Raw genomic sequence first — 15868 nt, forward strand, 5'->3', positions numbered from 1 at the left:
ACCGGGCCGTATAGGTGTTGGCAAACACCAAGAGTAACAACCTCACAGGCACCCCAAATCACCCAACTAGTGCCACAAAATGATGCAACTCAATGCAATGCACTAGAGGCTCACCAATCTCACTCAAATGATGAAATCAAGTGTGCAAGTGACTGGATTGTGTTTGCTCAGCTCCAAAACGGTGTGCACAAGTGTAAGAGGTGCCAAGAGAGTGGCCAAGGCCGGCCACACCCTTTATTTATAGCCACACAAGCAAATAGAGCTGTTGTACCCCTTGGAGCTGTTTTTGCGAGGTCACCGGACAGGGCGGTGCCTGGCACCGGACATGGCGGTGACCTGCCCAACTGTCAAAAACCAACGGCTATAAACTAGCCGTTGGGGAACAGGACAGGGTGGCGGTGGCACCGCCCTAAGGGTGGCGGTGACCACCCAGCCGAGCCCCCCATCTTCCCTACTCTCTAGAAAAATATGGCGGTGCACCGCCGCACCCATGGCGGCAACCATGGCGGTGCCCCCTTCGCTTGCGCTCATCTTTGGAGAAAAGGGGCGGTGCACCGCCGTCACCATGACGGTGACCGTGGCGGTGACTCCGAGGTTAACTTTGTTCTTTGCCAAAAAGTGGTGGTGACACCGGATGCCCTACGGTGGTGCACCGCCGTGCCAGTGGCGGTGTACACCGGTAGGGTGGTGACCACCTCGAAGTTGCTTCTCTCGGCCATGGTTAGGCGGGCACCGCCACAGGGGTGGCGATGCACTGGATAAAGGGTGGCGGTGTCACCCAGGCATCTCCACTAGCTCACCAAGTTGCAAACTTTTTCACGTTTCGATCCACGTCAACTCGGGCTACTCCCCGCAAGCGATGCTAACTCTCAAAGTGTTTTCTCAAAACATGTTAGAGCCACGTTAGCATTTCTCAAAACATTTTCGATAAATATTTTCGCTTGCTCTCCAAAGTGCACTAGGCCTAAATGCAATGCATGAAGTCCAACACCCAGTGGCACTAGATAACCGAATTGTCTAGTTCAGAACCCCTCTTAATAGTACGAACATCTACCCTATATATGATCACACTCTCTATAGTGTCTTGATCACCAAAACAAAACCCCTATTTATATCTTTGCCTTGATCTCCATAGGGTTTTGTTTTTCTCTTTCTTCTTTTCCAAGTTGAGCACTTGATCATCGTCACATGTGGCCATCTCATGATTTCATGTGATCATAACCATCTCTTGAGTGCCACCATGCTCCATACTTGGATTGCACCAACCTAGCTCATATCATAACTCATGACAAAGGTTAGTGCATAGGTTTCATCAATTATCTAAAACCAAACTAGACTTTCACAAAGGAATTCAAAATTGTCTCTCACCCTAATGTCTCCTACCCGCTTAAATTCTTACCTCTTAGATATATACTATAAAATCTGACCTAACACATCTAAATCTTCCAATGCGAACCGACAAATGGACCCGGTCAGAAACACGTCTGTATACATGTGTGTCAGCCATTGCCTTCGGTCACCCACCTGAGATTTTTCCACCGATTTATTACCTGCCTGGTGTACCCGTTGCTGCCAATTTTCTTCTTTCTCGGGCTCTTCCAGAACCCAACTCGCGTCTGCCTCCCCAAGGTTGCCTCCTCCCTGAGCCGTCAAAGCCCTAGCGCGCCGCCGCCACCGCTGTTACTGTTGTGATGGTTATACGCCACCATGCTCTGCAATCCCCTTCCCTTCGCACCCCACCCATGAGCTGCTCAGGTCGCCGCTCACATGGTCAGGCCATGCGCATTCCCCGACAGGCAGTGTATGCGCGACGCAGCATGCAGTCGCCACACCGACGGCTGGCAGCCTCATGGCGTGGAGGGCCCGCGAGGTTAGGGTCGTGTTTGAGACAAAAATTATGGAGGAAAAAACATATTTAGCATGATTTGTATGGTTGAAGAGAGGTTGAAATGGTTATAGAGTCGTAGCCCATAGTGGAGTCTTCAGATGTGAATTCCCGGATGTCGCATCCGAGCCCGTGAAAGAGACAAAAACACAAGGCCCACCACTTGTTTGAATCTTTTTGTGTGTGAATAACCACGTGTTTGAATCTAGACATTCTGATACTGCTGCCCAAGCCTTCTGCACATCTGTAAAGAGTTCATTATGTTGTATTTGATAGTTCCTTTGAAATTCCTGTTATGATGGTGGCATTTACTTTATTAGCGCGAGGAGAGGTGCTACTTCTTTCGGTGGATTGATGGGCCAAGCAGGGTGGCACGGAGCGGCAGGTGCCGCGCCAGAGTCGGTGGCGTGACAGGGAGGCCACATCAGCTGGTCATCCGGTTGTTGACCTGCCACGCTAGGCGGGCTGGCACCGCAGTGGTTTGTTTAAAAAAAATAGTGTTGTTTTTAGAATTAGTTTCTAAAAAGGATTAATAAATATTTAAGAAACCTTAGAGCATGTCCAAGAGTTTCCTAAACCTCTCCCTAATCCTTGGTTTTTAGAAAGATGTGAAAAAATTCCTCTCCAACAACTCCTAATACAATCTCCTAATATTTTAGGAGTTGGGAAAAATCCCCTCATCCGCGTAACTTTACACGCCGTGGATTCGCGCGTATCCTCAGTGGCGCAAAGGTCGCGACGTTTTCTTCCTTCCCGCGCCCTTCCTTTGCCGCGGTTTCCGTCGTCGCGCCATCGTTCTTCGTCGAGAGCAGAGGATATTCGCTTGCCGCCGACCAAGGAAGAGGTAAAAACTCCATCGATCTACTCTATTATGGTATTTTGCCGTTCGTTGTTCTTATCCACGCCGCCGCCTCTGGGATTGGCCGCCGCCGCCGGGATTTGCCGCGTGCTGTCTCTCTGTGCGATGCCCTTGCCGCGTGCTGTGTCTCTGTGCCACGCCCTGGCCGCCTGCCTCTCTGCCAGCCCCTGTGTTCTGTGAATTTGGTTTCTTCGTCTGCGGCTAGCTTGTCTTGGTGGCCGGCAGGCAGCAACTTTTTTTTTTCTTCGTCTGTGCTCTGCTGATGGCTGCTGATGGTACTGAACTGCTACTGGCCGGCTGCTTATGCGTACATGTCTGCAGCTGATGGTTCCTACTCTCTGCTGCTGCTCTGCTGATGGCTAGCTGCTGCTCCTACTAGATGGCCGGCTGGGAGCTAGCAAGTTGCGGCGGCGGCAAGGAGGTCGTGGCGTGAGAAAGGGTTCAGCGCGCCCAATATCATAGAAACCATTTATTAGAAACTCTTAGAGATAGTCTTCTTTTTTCCTCCCAATATCTTTTTAGAAGTTGTAAAACTACAAGATTTTAGGATAAAAAAATAGGGAACTCTTGGAGATGCTCTTAGATTTCTACCCTATTTGCACACACCCACGCACAAAATAAATCCGTGCACAGTCGCATTGTCCGCGACGCTCTGACGCTGTCAACGCTTCACATACTAGCGCCTTGCCCGCCGCCGGCTGTGCACCGCTCACGTGGCTCTGTTGTCTAAGTGATCACCGCGTAGGAGCCGAGGCATCCAAGTGATCCCTTTTGCTCATCATCGATCACAAGACAAAATCAATAAGAAATTTCGAAGATTCTCTTAACTCTTTCAATTTCCATCAATCTAAGCGTTGACTTTCCGTGCGTTGTCTAAGTGATTCTCTTAACTCTTTCAATTTTCAGTGTGGTTCTTGGTTGTTTGTCCTTGTCCAGATTCTATGGTTAGGTTGATGAGTTTCTGATTATTTATATACTCTCTTCGTCCCAAACAAATAACTTTCCGAGGTTTTAAAATTTATCAAAAAATAAAATAAAATTCTACAAAAAAAATGAGACACTACCTCAGGAAAAGGAAACGAAGTATTTCATAATTTGAATATCCTTGCCACGGCTACAATACACATGGAGAGAGTTTTCAAAGAAAAGCACGAGACTGTGGTAGATTATCAATCAATCAATCACTGTTATTAGAATCACTCATATACGGCAGCTATACATGTGTTGCCGTATATGGTTATGCTATATGCTACAGGATATTCAACATGCAGCACGTTCTACCACACACACACACACACACATATATATATATATATATATATATATATATATATATATATATATATATATATATATATATATATATATATATATATATATATATATATATGTGGTCATAGAATAACTTATTCTGTGGCCACTTTGAGTTACGATAATTACCATGCTAATTTACGAGATTACAGTAACTCCTTACTAAGTGATTTACTATAACATTATCGTAAATATCACCGTGAGTTGTAATAACACGAGTATCGTAAATGCTTATTCATGTTATCGTAAATTGGTGCAAACGTTATCGTAAATCAAGGTATCTAACATGAGGCGCAAGCGCGATAGCATGATGATGACCATGTTCTTGTGCGGTATGCTTGTCGGGCCCCTAGCAATGCAAGCACAATGTAGGTACTCCTTTGTATTGTTGAATTTTTAATTTATATTATATGTATTAGGGGCGATCTGATGCTTCTATTATACATACAGTAATGATCTTCGAACTAATAATGGCAGTGGATCGGGTTCGGGGCGGATATCCGCGGGTTTCAGGTCCACGGTTTTCGGTTTCTAGTTTTCGCCCACAGATTTGCGGGTTCGGATACCCGAAATACCGCGGTTTTGGGGCTGATCCATAATTTCATCCGTGGAGCTTCATTCGGGGCCCCGAAATATTGAGCCCACTAGAAGCCCAACTAAGAACCCTATTATATAAGCCTGAAATCCTTGTTGCTCAGTGCCTGGCTAACCCTCAATCCCTCGTCCACACCCAGGCCAGGAGCCCCGCACCGTCGCACGGCGGCCGCACGCCCGCACCACTCGACGCCCTGACGGGCATCCTCGCCGGTTCGCGACGGCGCGACCTCGCCCACCTTCCCCGCACCCCGTCCGCGACCTCGCCGGCCTTCCCCGCACCCCGTTCGCGACATCTCTCTCTCTCTCTGGCGGCGTGCGGCCTCCTCGGCCCTGTTCCTGCATCCGCCGGCGTGGGCGCACACGGCACGGGCGCTCACAGTAGAGGTCCAGTCGGCGGGTCCCTGGTGGCGCTCTGCCCTCGGCGGCTGGCGGCTCGAGAGCGGGCGGTGCAGGGGAGGCACGCGGCCTAGCGAAGGAGCGAGAGGGCGGCGGCACTGGCGCATCCCTTCCCTAGATCTCGAATTTTCTGGGTTTCAGATTATCCGTCGGGTTTCGGGGATCCGCGGGTTTCGGTTTCAGGGATGGATTTGAACCTGAATTGTTGTTTGGGGTGGTTTCGGGTTTTAGGCTCTGGTTTTGGTTTTGGGTGCCCAGACACTCCACCCGATTCAAACCCGCCCTGTTGCCATCCACACTTCGAACACTGTATGCCGTCATCAGCTGATGGATTAATTCCAAGAGTTCTATCACGGCGGCTAGCATCAACTCTACATCATCAGATGAGAGAAAGCTTGTCCTCGACTTTTGTGTCACCAAGCACTGCTATCACTTCGATACAGGGGTGGACACAACGGTGGGGGGGGGGGGGGGGGGGGGGCACTCAAGCCCCCCTACCCACGCCGCATCAGTGGAACCCCTGTGGAGTCTCCATGGATTTTTAGATTTTTAGGCAAAGTTCTATAATATAGGGGGGCTAAGACTTAAGATCGAACAACAATGTTGTTTAGCCCTCTAAAATATTTTCTGGGTCCACCGCTGCTTCGATATGATCCGGTGGACGGGACCACCAGCTACTGCTGTCCGGATGCTTCTCGGAAAGGGTATTGCCACTTGACATTGCAAGAGTGCAGGTCCATCTGTGTGACATGCAGGCCCAAATGCCCACCAGCGCCATCTCCTTAAATCGTGATGCAAAGTACGTGTGGACCGTTTTGTATGCAACAAGCGAGAACAACTATATGATAATAAGTAGTAGCACGATAGATTAAAAAAAGATCAATTTTGATGCAGTAGTATTTATTGGTAGAGATTGTGTCCTTCCTTCTTCACTCAATCAGCCTGTTCGCTTATTGGTTTCAACCAGCCTAAACCAGCCAGCTAACAGTGTTTTTCTCTCACAATAAACCAGCACCAGCCAGCCCAGAAACCAACCAGCGAACAGGCCGAACTTCTGTTTCGTAATTACATACATACGGCTGTAAAAGAGCCGATGAATTGAAAATAGACTCTTGTCCTAACGTCTCCTGCCCACTTAAATTTTTATCCCTTAGATATACTTATACGCTATAAAATATGACCTAACACTTCTAATTTTTTCAACACGAACCTTACAAATGGACCCAGTCAAAAACACGTTGTGTCTGACGTTGCCTTAGGTCACCCACCCGAGGTTTGCCATCGATTTTTTTACCCGCCTGGTGTACCCGCTGGCCGTTGCTGCCAGTTTTCTTGTTTCGCCGGCTAGCCCCTGGCCTGGTGTTGCAGCTCCATATCCTCCCACACCTGGCCCCGCCCCGTGGCAGGAACTCGGGGGCTGGCTGCCGAGGTTGGTCGAATCTAGGCTGCTGCTCCCAGGTAACTGATGACTCAATCCGCTTCATTTTTTTTTTTGTTCCTGGTGAAGTCTGTTATCTTGATTTCTTAGTTTCATCAGTTGAATTTTTGTTGGTCTGTGGTATTGCCGATGATCAAGTTACATTCCCTGCAGTGCATGGTGAATTATCCTTTTGTGCAGGAGCATGCTGAAGAAAAACAACGGTTAAATAAATTTAGGATCGCATTCTTAACATCTTCATCTGAACCGGTATTGACGGCCTTAATGTAATCTGTTTTCATAATGCCCTGTGTGAACGGTTTTTCCTGTGTTAAGGCCGGTATAACTTTGTTGAATCATGGCATCTTCTTTTGTCCTGTTTCTATGTTTTTCTTGCTTATGTTCATGTGCACCGATGATTTGATACGGGCCGGGCAAGCAAGAAGACGTGTGTTATTTTTCTTTGCAAATTATGCCAAGGGGACACTATGATGCTGAAACGCGGCTATTTCAGTAGTAGATGAAAACAGAGAGCCAGCAAACCCAAGGACATTGAGGGCTGCTCTGCTAGCCTGCTACACACACGTACGATCGAGGTACACGACGACAGCGACACAGTGGTGTAAATGGAAGGTGCTAAGCGCGTGTTTAGTTCGCGAAAAGTGCGAAATTTGGCTACTGTAGCACTTTCGTTTTTATTTGGCAATTAGTGTCCAATCATGTACTAATTAGGCTCAAAACGTTCGTCTCGCAATTTCCAACCAAACTGTGCAATTAGTTTTTATTTTCGTCTACATTTAATACTCCATGCACGTACCGCAAGATTCGATGTGACGGGTACTGTAGCACTTTTTGGGAAAACTTTTCGCGAACTAAACAAGGGCTAAATATAATGGAGTGATCATTACCGGGTGCATGATCTCCTTTAGTATCTATCTCATGTCACACGTGGACATGGACATTATCTGCTACGACAACACGAGGCTTCTGTACTAGTAGAGAAATGATATTTCATCCATTTTTATTTTAGGCTTTAGTCTCGGTATTTTTTACGCCCGAAAGTAAAGGAAGAATTAGTCCTGGTTGGAGCTACCAACAGGGACTAAAGGCCCCTATCCTAGCACGCTTTCGCAGTAGGCCACCTTTAGTCTCGGTTGGTGTTACCAACCCAGACTAAAGGTTCTTCAACCTGTAGTCTCGATTGGTAATACCAACCGGGACTAAAGGGTGACCTTTTAGTCCCGGTTGGTATCACCAACCCGGATTAAAGGTCTCCCACCTGGAACTAAAGGTACCTCACAGGTCAATTCAAAAGGAGAGTGTCCAGGACCCTGTCACATGTGGTGTACAACTGAATTGGTAAGGAGTTTATGCGCGAGGAAATAGGTCTTGGGTTCGAATATCACACATCGCAAGAGAGGTCTCCCTACAATTTCGTTTATTTTTCTCCTGAGGATGGACCTTTAGTCCCGGTTATGTGACCTGGGACTAAAGGCCAGGACCTTTAGTCCTGGATTCGTAGTCCCGGTTGGGAAACCGGGACTAAAGCCAGTTTCCAACCAGGACTGCAACCCATTTCTCTACTAGTATAATGGAATGATCATTATCAGAGGGCTTCCGTGCTGGGGCCCTACGCTTCTCCTTGTGCTGGCGGCGCCTGTCGGCATTGTCAGTCGCGAACACGCGCGCAGCGACCTCAGTGGCCAGCTGGCGGCCGCAGTGCAGTTTCCGCGTCGTCAGGCGAGGCGGGCGGTGGAGCAAGCGGTAGGAGCAGAGGCACTGCAGGGTGACCGTCGATGGCAAAGCAGAGCAGAGCAGGGGTGTGGGCGGGCAGTACGGTGGAAGCACCTATGGCTGTGGATAACGTTGCGACAGTCGATGCGAGATGAGGAAATGTCGCTGTGTATTTTTTTATTAGTAAATGAACGAAGGTAGATGGCAGGAGACCTGTTAGGCCGGTCCGCAGGCCTAGAAAGAAGCGTCCGGGAGGCGAGGCGAGGAGCAGCCATTGCATTACAGCAGGACAGAGACTCAGAGAGACTGGGTGATGGGCTGCTGGTGTGTGGTAAGTGAAGTGTGGAGCGAGTGTGAGTGTGTGATGAAGAGGGCAGGTCTGACAGGAACAGGATTTGGTTCAACCTCTGTTCACACAACCCAGCCCAAGAGGGACTTATTAGATGGACATATATAACACTAGGTAGGCAGACTAAGGGTGTTGGGCACGGCTGCTCTCGAGGGGCTCCTCCAGAGGAGCCAACAATGGCTCTGGCTTATCTGCTTTTTACTGAAAAACGACTCCTTTAGAAAAATGTTTGGCGGGGCTTCTCCGTGGGAGGGGGAGCCAGAACCGAGGAAGAGCCCTACCAAACAGACCCTAATTCTCCATGCCTATCCTGTTCGATGCATGGTACAACAAGGCGATCATGCTGCATGGGGCCAGTGGCGGAGCCACCGCCCGGCCACCCCGGGCGGCTGGCCGGGCTCCTCAGTAAACTTGAAAAGGAAAATTCCTATATATCAAAGAAAAGTGTTATAATTTGCTAGGCAAATATCTTTGCACAACGAGAATCTGAAAAACTTCTGGCTCCGCCACTGCATGGGAGCGCGGCGCTACGACCGACCAGCAGTTAGCCTAGTTAGTTAATTTGTTACGTACGGTACGTACGATGCAAAGAACAATACTCCCAATCCAATGGACCTGAACGTACGATCCTACGCCTTGCTTCTGTGCCGGCCTGTGCGCGTATGCATGCATGGACGAGCGAGCCAGCGAGCTGAGGGAGGCATGTGCCCGTAGGTATTAGCATGCCATGAAAGGCAATAGCCGGTCGTCCCGGCCATCACGCTAGCTGTAGGAGGTCCGACAAATATTTCTTTCGACGACGTCTATCGTGTGGCGTGCAGCGGCGGCGCGTACGCGATTCGGTCCTGCTCTCGGTCGAGTTCCTCTCGACGTGGCGAGTCTCCGCGTGTGTGAGTTCAATTATATTCGCGGGCGGCAACAGGCTTTGGCGGCGAGGTAGGATATGGCACACAAGAGGTGGCTCGGCGCAGGGAGCAACGGGGATGTGCGCGCGTCGTGATCGGCGCGCATTGCAAAGGGGGAGAATCGGCCCAATTCCACGTTTTAATTGCGGCTATGATCTCGCTAGCTTTGTAGTTCTGGTGCTATCTATGGCGTACGCAGCATACCAGCATTGATAAGCATGAAGGACCTTAAATTGTTACCCTCCAACGGTTCATGTACATGGGTCACATGCCCTTAAAGGCAAAAATAAGCTTCCCGTTAGGAGAGGAGTAGACGTCACGCTGCATTACTAACTGGAGTCGATGTCTGCGACATGTAATTTTCGGGATGGATATATATGGGTAATTCTTTTTCTTTATTTATCCAATAGAGATGGCGAGGTGAGGGCACGGGGAGTGGGTCAGTGGGAGTGGATTATCTATGGGTAATCAAATTTCAGAAAGCTTGACTAACATGCAAATAATGATGCTTTTTAAAGAGTAAAATTCACTGTCGGTCCTTAAACTTGGCCGACAGTAAAATTCAAAATCTATAAACTTAGAACACATATTTGGGACACTAAACAACATTAAATAAAAAACTTTTTAACTACAAATTTGTAGATCGTATTGAGAACTATAACTTTCGTATAGGCATTATCAACATCCAAGATTGTTGGATAATTTCAAATTTTAAATTTCGAAATCTGTGACCCTAAACAGTTTTAATTCAAAAACGTTTCAACAACAAAGTTGTAGATCCCGTCGAGGGCTACAATTTTGATATAAAGTTTGTCTTCATCTGAGTTCATGTGAAAAAAATATGAATTATTTTAAAAAAAATCAGTGTGTCGCGTATTTAGTGGTGGGTTAAGGCCCTGTTTGGACTCGGATGAGACTCGAAACCAAGTTTAGGGTCTAAAATGACACCACTAGCTAAGTTAGGGACCAACGATGAACACTTTAAAAGTTCATGACCGGGATATCGATTACACTGTTGACCAAGTTTAGGTATCCTTAGATATCACTTTAAAAGTTCGGAGACCGCGATGACACCGACGGCTAAGTTTAAGTGAATTTTACTTCTTTTTTAAATAAGGAACCGCGGACAAGAGTTTGGCTGCCCACTCCGATCGATAGCATGATGGCTGTCTTGCACAGTCAAACTCAGGCAACAGCCGCGGATTCTGAAAACTAAAACACGGATCGCACAACTGCATGCACAAGCCAAATCCATGGAGCAACGCAAATGCTGGCACGCGGTCGTCCGTCCCATCCGCACGCTGCCTTACTAGGCATGTGCAGCGGACAGGTCCAACAGGCGTGCTCACCTCTATAATTCTTCTACCTCTAAAAATTTTCCCTACTCGCATTCGCATCGGGGCCACGAGCAGGCATCGGACAATGGCAGGAGGAGCGATGGGCCACGCGACGGGTTTGAGCGTGCTGAGCGACGTCCCATAACCCGAGCTTGCTGGCTACCACACTTCCCCACCAGGTAGGCCGTGGCCGTCGGCGACACCGTGTTTCAAGTGTTTCAGACGTTTCAGACATGTTTCAAGTGTTTCATCTGGATGTTGCAAAAATATATCTGAGATGTTTCATATGTTACAATGACAATATACGCATGTTGCAAGCATATGTTTTCAAGTTTTTCAAGAGTTTCAGACCTTGTTTGGATGTTATCGAATTCACCTCGAGCCACATGTGTTAGGGTGGAATTTAGTTCAAGTTCTACTTCAATCCACCTCAACACATGTGAATTGATTCGAATCTGACTACATCCAAACAAAGCCTCAAGTGTTTCATCTGGATGTTGTAAAAGTAGATCTGGATGTTGCATATACATGCATGTTGCAAGGGTATGTTTTCAAGTGTTTCTGGTGTTTCATACGTATGTTGCAAGTGTTTCATCTAGATGTTGCATATGTTTTGCAACGGCTACATGCGTGTTTTTCAAGTGTTTTGGATGTATCTTGCAAATGTTTCACCTGTTTTGAATGTATGTTGCAAGTGTTTCATCTGGGTGCTGTAAAAGTAGATTTAGGGTTGCACATGTTGCAACAGAATCCACCTATAGCCGCCTGGTGTAGTTGCTATGGCACCATGCATGCACGTGGGAAGCAGAGGGGGATAGAGATAGGGGCACGGCGCGGGCGGTCCTAGGCGCGTGAAACGGGAGTTGTTGGGGCGCCGTGCAAGCACCGGGTGCGGGAAGCACGGGCGGATCCATGTTGTCGCGACTGGGTGCGACCGCACCCAAGTCGAAATACGATTTTCTTTGTAGTATACAAATTTTTACTGTATTCGCACCCACATGGCCCAAATACTTGCACCCACAGCCCAGGTTATGAGAGCCCACAATCGAAATAGGCAGCCCAACATCAGTTCCAGACTTCCTGGCCGGCCGTCCACACGCACGCAGGAAGCCAGTAACGCTTCGTTCGCGTCGCGAGTCTTCGACTGCACGCCTCCTATCCTGCGGCCTTCTCTCCCGTTCCCCTTCGCCTTCTCACCTTCTCTGATGGAGTGATGGCGTCGTGGCGGGTGGCCGGCTAGCCGAGTAGCCGACGACCGCGGTACGGCGGCAGTCTGCAACAGCCACCAGTAGCGCCGCACTCGAGCGCCGAGCGCACTACACAACAGGCAGGACCGGGACCGCAGGAGGCAGCAGCAGCACACTCCACCCACCTCTCTCCACTCTCCTCTTCTATGTTCATCTTTTACAAAGTAAGCAAGTTCAAATATTCTCCATCCTTTTATAGTTTCTGTTTCCATCAATCTCGTCATAGAGTGATTTCAATTTTGTGGCAATTTGTCTAGATTCTAAGGTTAGGATTTTTTGTTCTTTTTGTGATATTTGGTATTTATGAAAACAATCAAAGTAACTAAAATTTATGTATTCTTGTGGATGCTAGGAAAAAAATGGAAAGGTTTTTCAAAAGAAAAGCACCAGACAGTGTCCAGATGATATTAACTGGGAAGAGGAAATCAAATATGACCCAGGCTTAAGAAAGAAAATTAATTCTTACCATTCTAATCTTAGAGAGAGGGTGAGAAGGAAATATTTGGAGAATGGGCCGTGCCAACCACACACGTGCAATTTTCCCTCTACACAGATTGGGGAAAAAGACAATCCAAGAAGGTTTCAGCCGGAATGGTTTGATGAGTTTGGAAGTTGGCTTGAATATAGTGAATAAAAAAATAGAGCATATTGTTTTTGTTGTTTCTTGTTCAGAGAAAAGAAGGATGCAGGATATAAAGTATTTGTTGCTGAGGGTTGGAATGGTTATCACAGAAAAGAGAGGCTAATGATACATGTTGGCAATGTTGATGGATCACGCTTTATTGCTATGAAGAAGTGTGATGATTTGTTACAGAGAAGTCAGCACATAGATGTTGTTTTGCATCAGCAGAGTGAAGCATCTAAGAGGGCTTATTTTACTAGATTGAATGGATCCATTGATACCGCTAGGCTACAATTGAAGCAAGGCTTGCCTTTTCGTGGCCATGATGAGTCGAAGGAGTCTTTGAACAAAGGGAATTTTTGAGGTTTTTGATTGCTTAGGAGAGCATGATCCTAATTTGGCGAAGGCAGTGGGTCTTGCAGGTAATAGTTGTATGGTGGCTCATGAAATCTAGACGGACATTGTAGAGTGCTTTGCAAAAGAAATCCTATAATCTATTCTTGAAGAACTTGGGGATGATGTGTTTTGCTTGCTAGTTGATGAGTCAAGGGATGTTTCCTGTAAAGAACAGATGGCAGTGGTCTTCAGGTATGTTGACAAATGCGGAATTGTGAAAGAGAGGTTTGTTGGCCTTGTGCATGTGAGAAGCCGCCATAGGGTTGGTTGGCAAGATTTCTGAGCGTGAGTACACGTCTCGGATGGCCGTGGCAAGCACCATGCCGCGGCTCAATCGAGTTTTTGAGGAGGTTGGGATCGTTTACCGGGAGCGCGAGGTTCCCGCCGAGGTCCTGGCTTCAATTGAAAAGAAGAAGAAGAAAGCCTTCGCGAAGAATGTTACGGCGGAGGCCGAGTCTAAGAAGAGGAAGGGCGCCGTCGGCTCTCGGGCGCCTGCAAAAAAGAAGAAGAGCGGTGCTCCGTTGATTGCGCCGGCCTTGTCTTCTGCTGGTAGTGCGGGCGTTGCCTCCGCCGGCAGTGAAGACGTTGAGAGCTCCTCCGTCCCGTCTGTTGACGCGCGGGTTGCGAGTGGAGGTGACCGTGGCTCTTCTTTAGCTCCGGTGTGCCCTACGAGCGGCGCTGTGAGTGGTGCTGGGCACCCGGAGGCCAGCGCTGCCCCTGAGCGCTCCTCGCATGGTGCTGTGAGTGTCGGCGATCAGTCGGAAGGTAGCGCCGTCGAGCCTATGCCCAACATTCTTGGCAGACTGTGCTCGAGCTCTGAAGAGGACACGGAGGTCATCCCGCAGCATGCTCCTCCGTCCCCTGCCACTGTCGTGCCTTCGCTCGTGCCGGCGGCCGACGTCGAGCAGGTGGAGGCCGCGCTTGCTGAGCAGGCCTCGGTGACTCGGCCTTCTTCGAGCCCTCCGCCCGCTGAACCGCCGGCCAAGGAGATCCGGCCCTTTGGGCCTTCGCCACATGATATGGCGGAGACTTCTGCTCAGTGGGCGCGGCAAGCTGCCTAGCCTGGGCTTTTTATGAGTAAGTCAGTTTGGTGTACATTTTTGTGTTTATTGTCTTCGCCCGGTTCATTCCTTTACGTATTGTGCCAAGTGCTAATACTGTGTATGTGTTGCTTTGCAGGTGATGTCATGGCTGGGCTCCTCACCCGGAGGAGCGAGCAGCCGCTGTCGGCGCTAGGTTTGGTCCGGGGCAGCCGGGGCTGACGACGCCAGGTCCGAGTGAGTATAGAATGTTTATTTTGATCATCATTTGGCCTGTTGTTGTTGCTAGTTTCTGATCTGCCCTCTGACCTGAGCTGTTGTTGTTGTTGTTTTTTTACGTAGGCTCCTCCGACACCTCTATCTCAGGTTGGGAGGAGTGTTATCTTGCTATTCTTGGGGACGTCAGAGGTGGTCTTTGGCTGTTGGTGTGTTTAACGTGAGATTTGCTTTTCTCACCTTATCGTTTTGTGTTTGTTTGTTCTTCTTTGAACAGATCGCTTCAAGCAGTGTCTGAGGGACATGGATTTCTTCCAACTTCTCTGTGTTCATCTAGAACACCAGAGCCTGGTGCGTCTCCGGTGGTTTTGCCTCTTTCCTTTTCTTTATTTTTTTGTGTATGCTCGCTTCTAGACTTGTTTTTGATTCTGCTGTCTCTCTGGTCGCAGGGGTACCACAGGGGCGTTGTTATGGAAGAGCGCTGTACCCGCGAGGTCTCTGACCGAGACGCTGCAATCGAAGCGCTCAAGGCGGAAATCGAGCGCCTGGAAGGTGAAAAAGGGGGTCTGTCCGACTCTCTTACAGCTCTCCGCCGGTCTGTGGTGGAGGAGGAGCGAGAAAAGGATGGCTTGAGGGCCGATCTCGCCAAGGCCCAGGATGCAGAGGTTTTGTCCGTCGAGCAGGCCCGTAGGGCGAATGAGCTAGCCGAGGGTCTTCGGCGGGAGCTTGCCTCTGAAAAAGAGTCAGCAGTAGCGGTGAGGGAGCAGCTGTCTTTGACGACGAAGCATTTGGACTCGGTCAAGGGAGTCCTCGCTGCAACCGTTGGCAACTACCAGGCCACCGTCGCAGAGCTCGGAGGCGAAACCTCCGCTCCTCCGGAGGAAGACAGTGCGTACGCCCTCGCCTCCTGGCTAAAGCGTCACCTTGCGAAGCTCCCTGGTCTGATCAATGGCTGCGCGGACCATGGGGCGCTAGCGGGAGTGGCAAATTATGCCAAACTTTTGGCACATGGTGGGTGTACGCATACCGAGAGTATTCTAGAGGGAGCGCTGCCTGGTCTAGAGGAGCTCGGTGAGACTTCTCTTGGTTTGCGAAAAACCTTGAGAAATTTCATTGCGCACTTTTGGGCTCCATTTGGGAGATCTGCTGCCCGGAAACTGGCGGAGGACAAGAGTGTCGATGTTTTACCACCGGCAACCCGTCACGGGGTACCCGGGACGGTGATTTATTCGGAGGGGTATCGGCGTTTGCAGGAACTCGATGGTAAACGCAGGGAGACAACGATTTATACTGGTTCGGCGCGCCGGAAAGTCACGGCGCCCTACGTCTAGTCTAGTGTCGATAGTATATTGCGCCCTGCGCTATTTGTTGTGTTGTGAGGTATGTTGTGGTTGTGAGTTCTGTCGGTTATGTGTAGGTGCCGATCTAGGGACCCCTGCCCTCCTTTATATAGTCCAGGAGAGGCGGGAGTCCTAGTCGGTTACAAAGTAGAGATCCTAGTAGGATTACGTGTAACTAGTTCTAGTAGGATTACATGTAGGGAATCCTAGTTGGACT

At 49.0% G+C, this 15868-nt stretch overlaps 1 pseudogene; it reads left to right on the plus strand.

The window, feature by feature from the left end:
• The first annotated feature begins 502 nt into the window (after window positions 1-502).
• The window catches only part of LOC136505679 (uncharacterized), a 48844-nt pseudogene continuing 33478 nt past the window's right edge, over window positions 503-15868 (plus strand).

The sequence above is a fragment of the Miscanthus floridulus genome, chromosome 14, assembly GCF_019320115.1.
Source record: "Miscanthus floridulus cultivar M001 chromosome 14, ASM1932011v1, whole genome shotgun sequence".
NCBI classification, from domain to species: Eukaryota; Viridiplantae; Streptophyta; class Magnoliopsida; order Poales; family Poaceae; genus Miscanthus; species Miscanthus floridulus.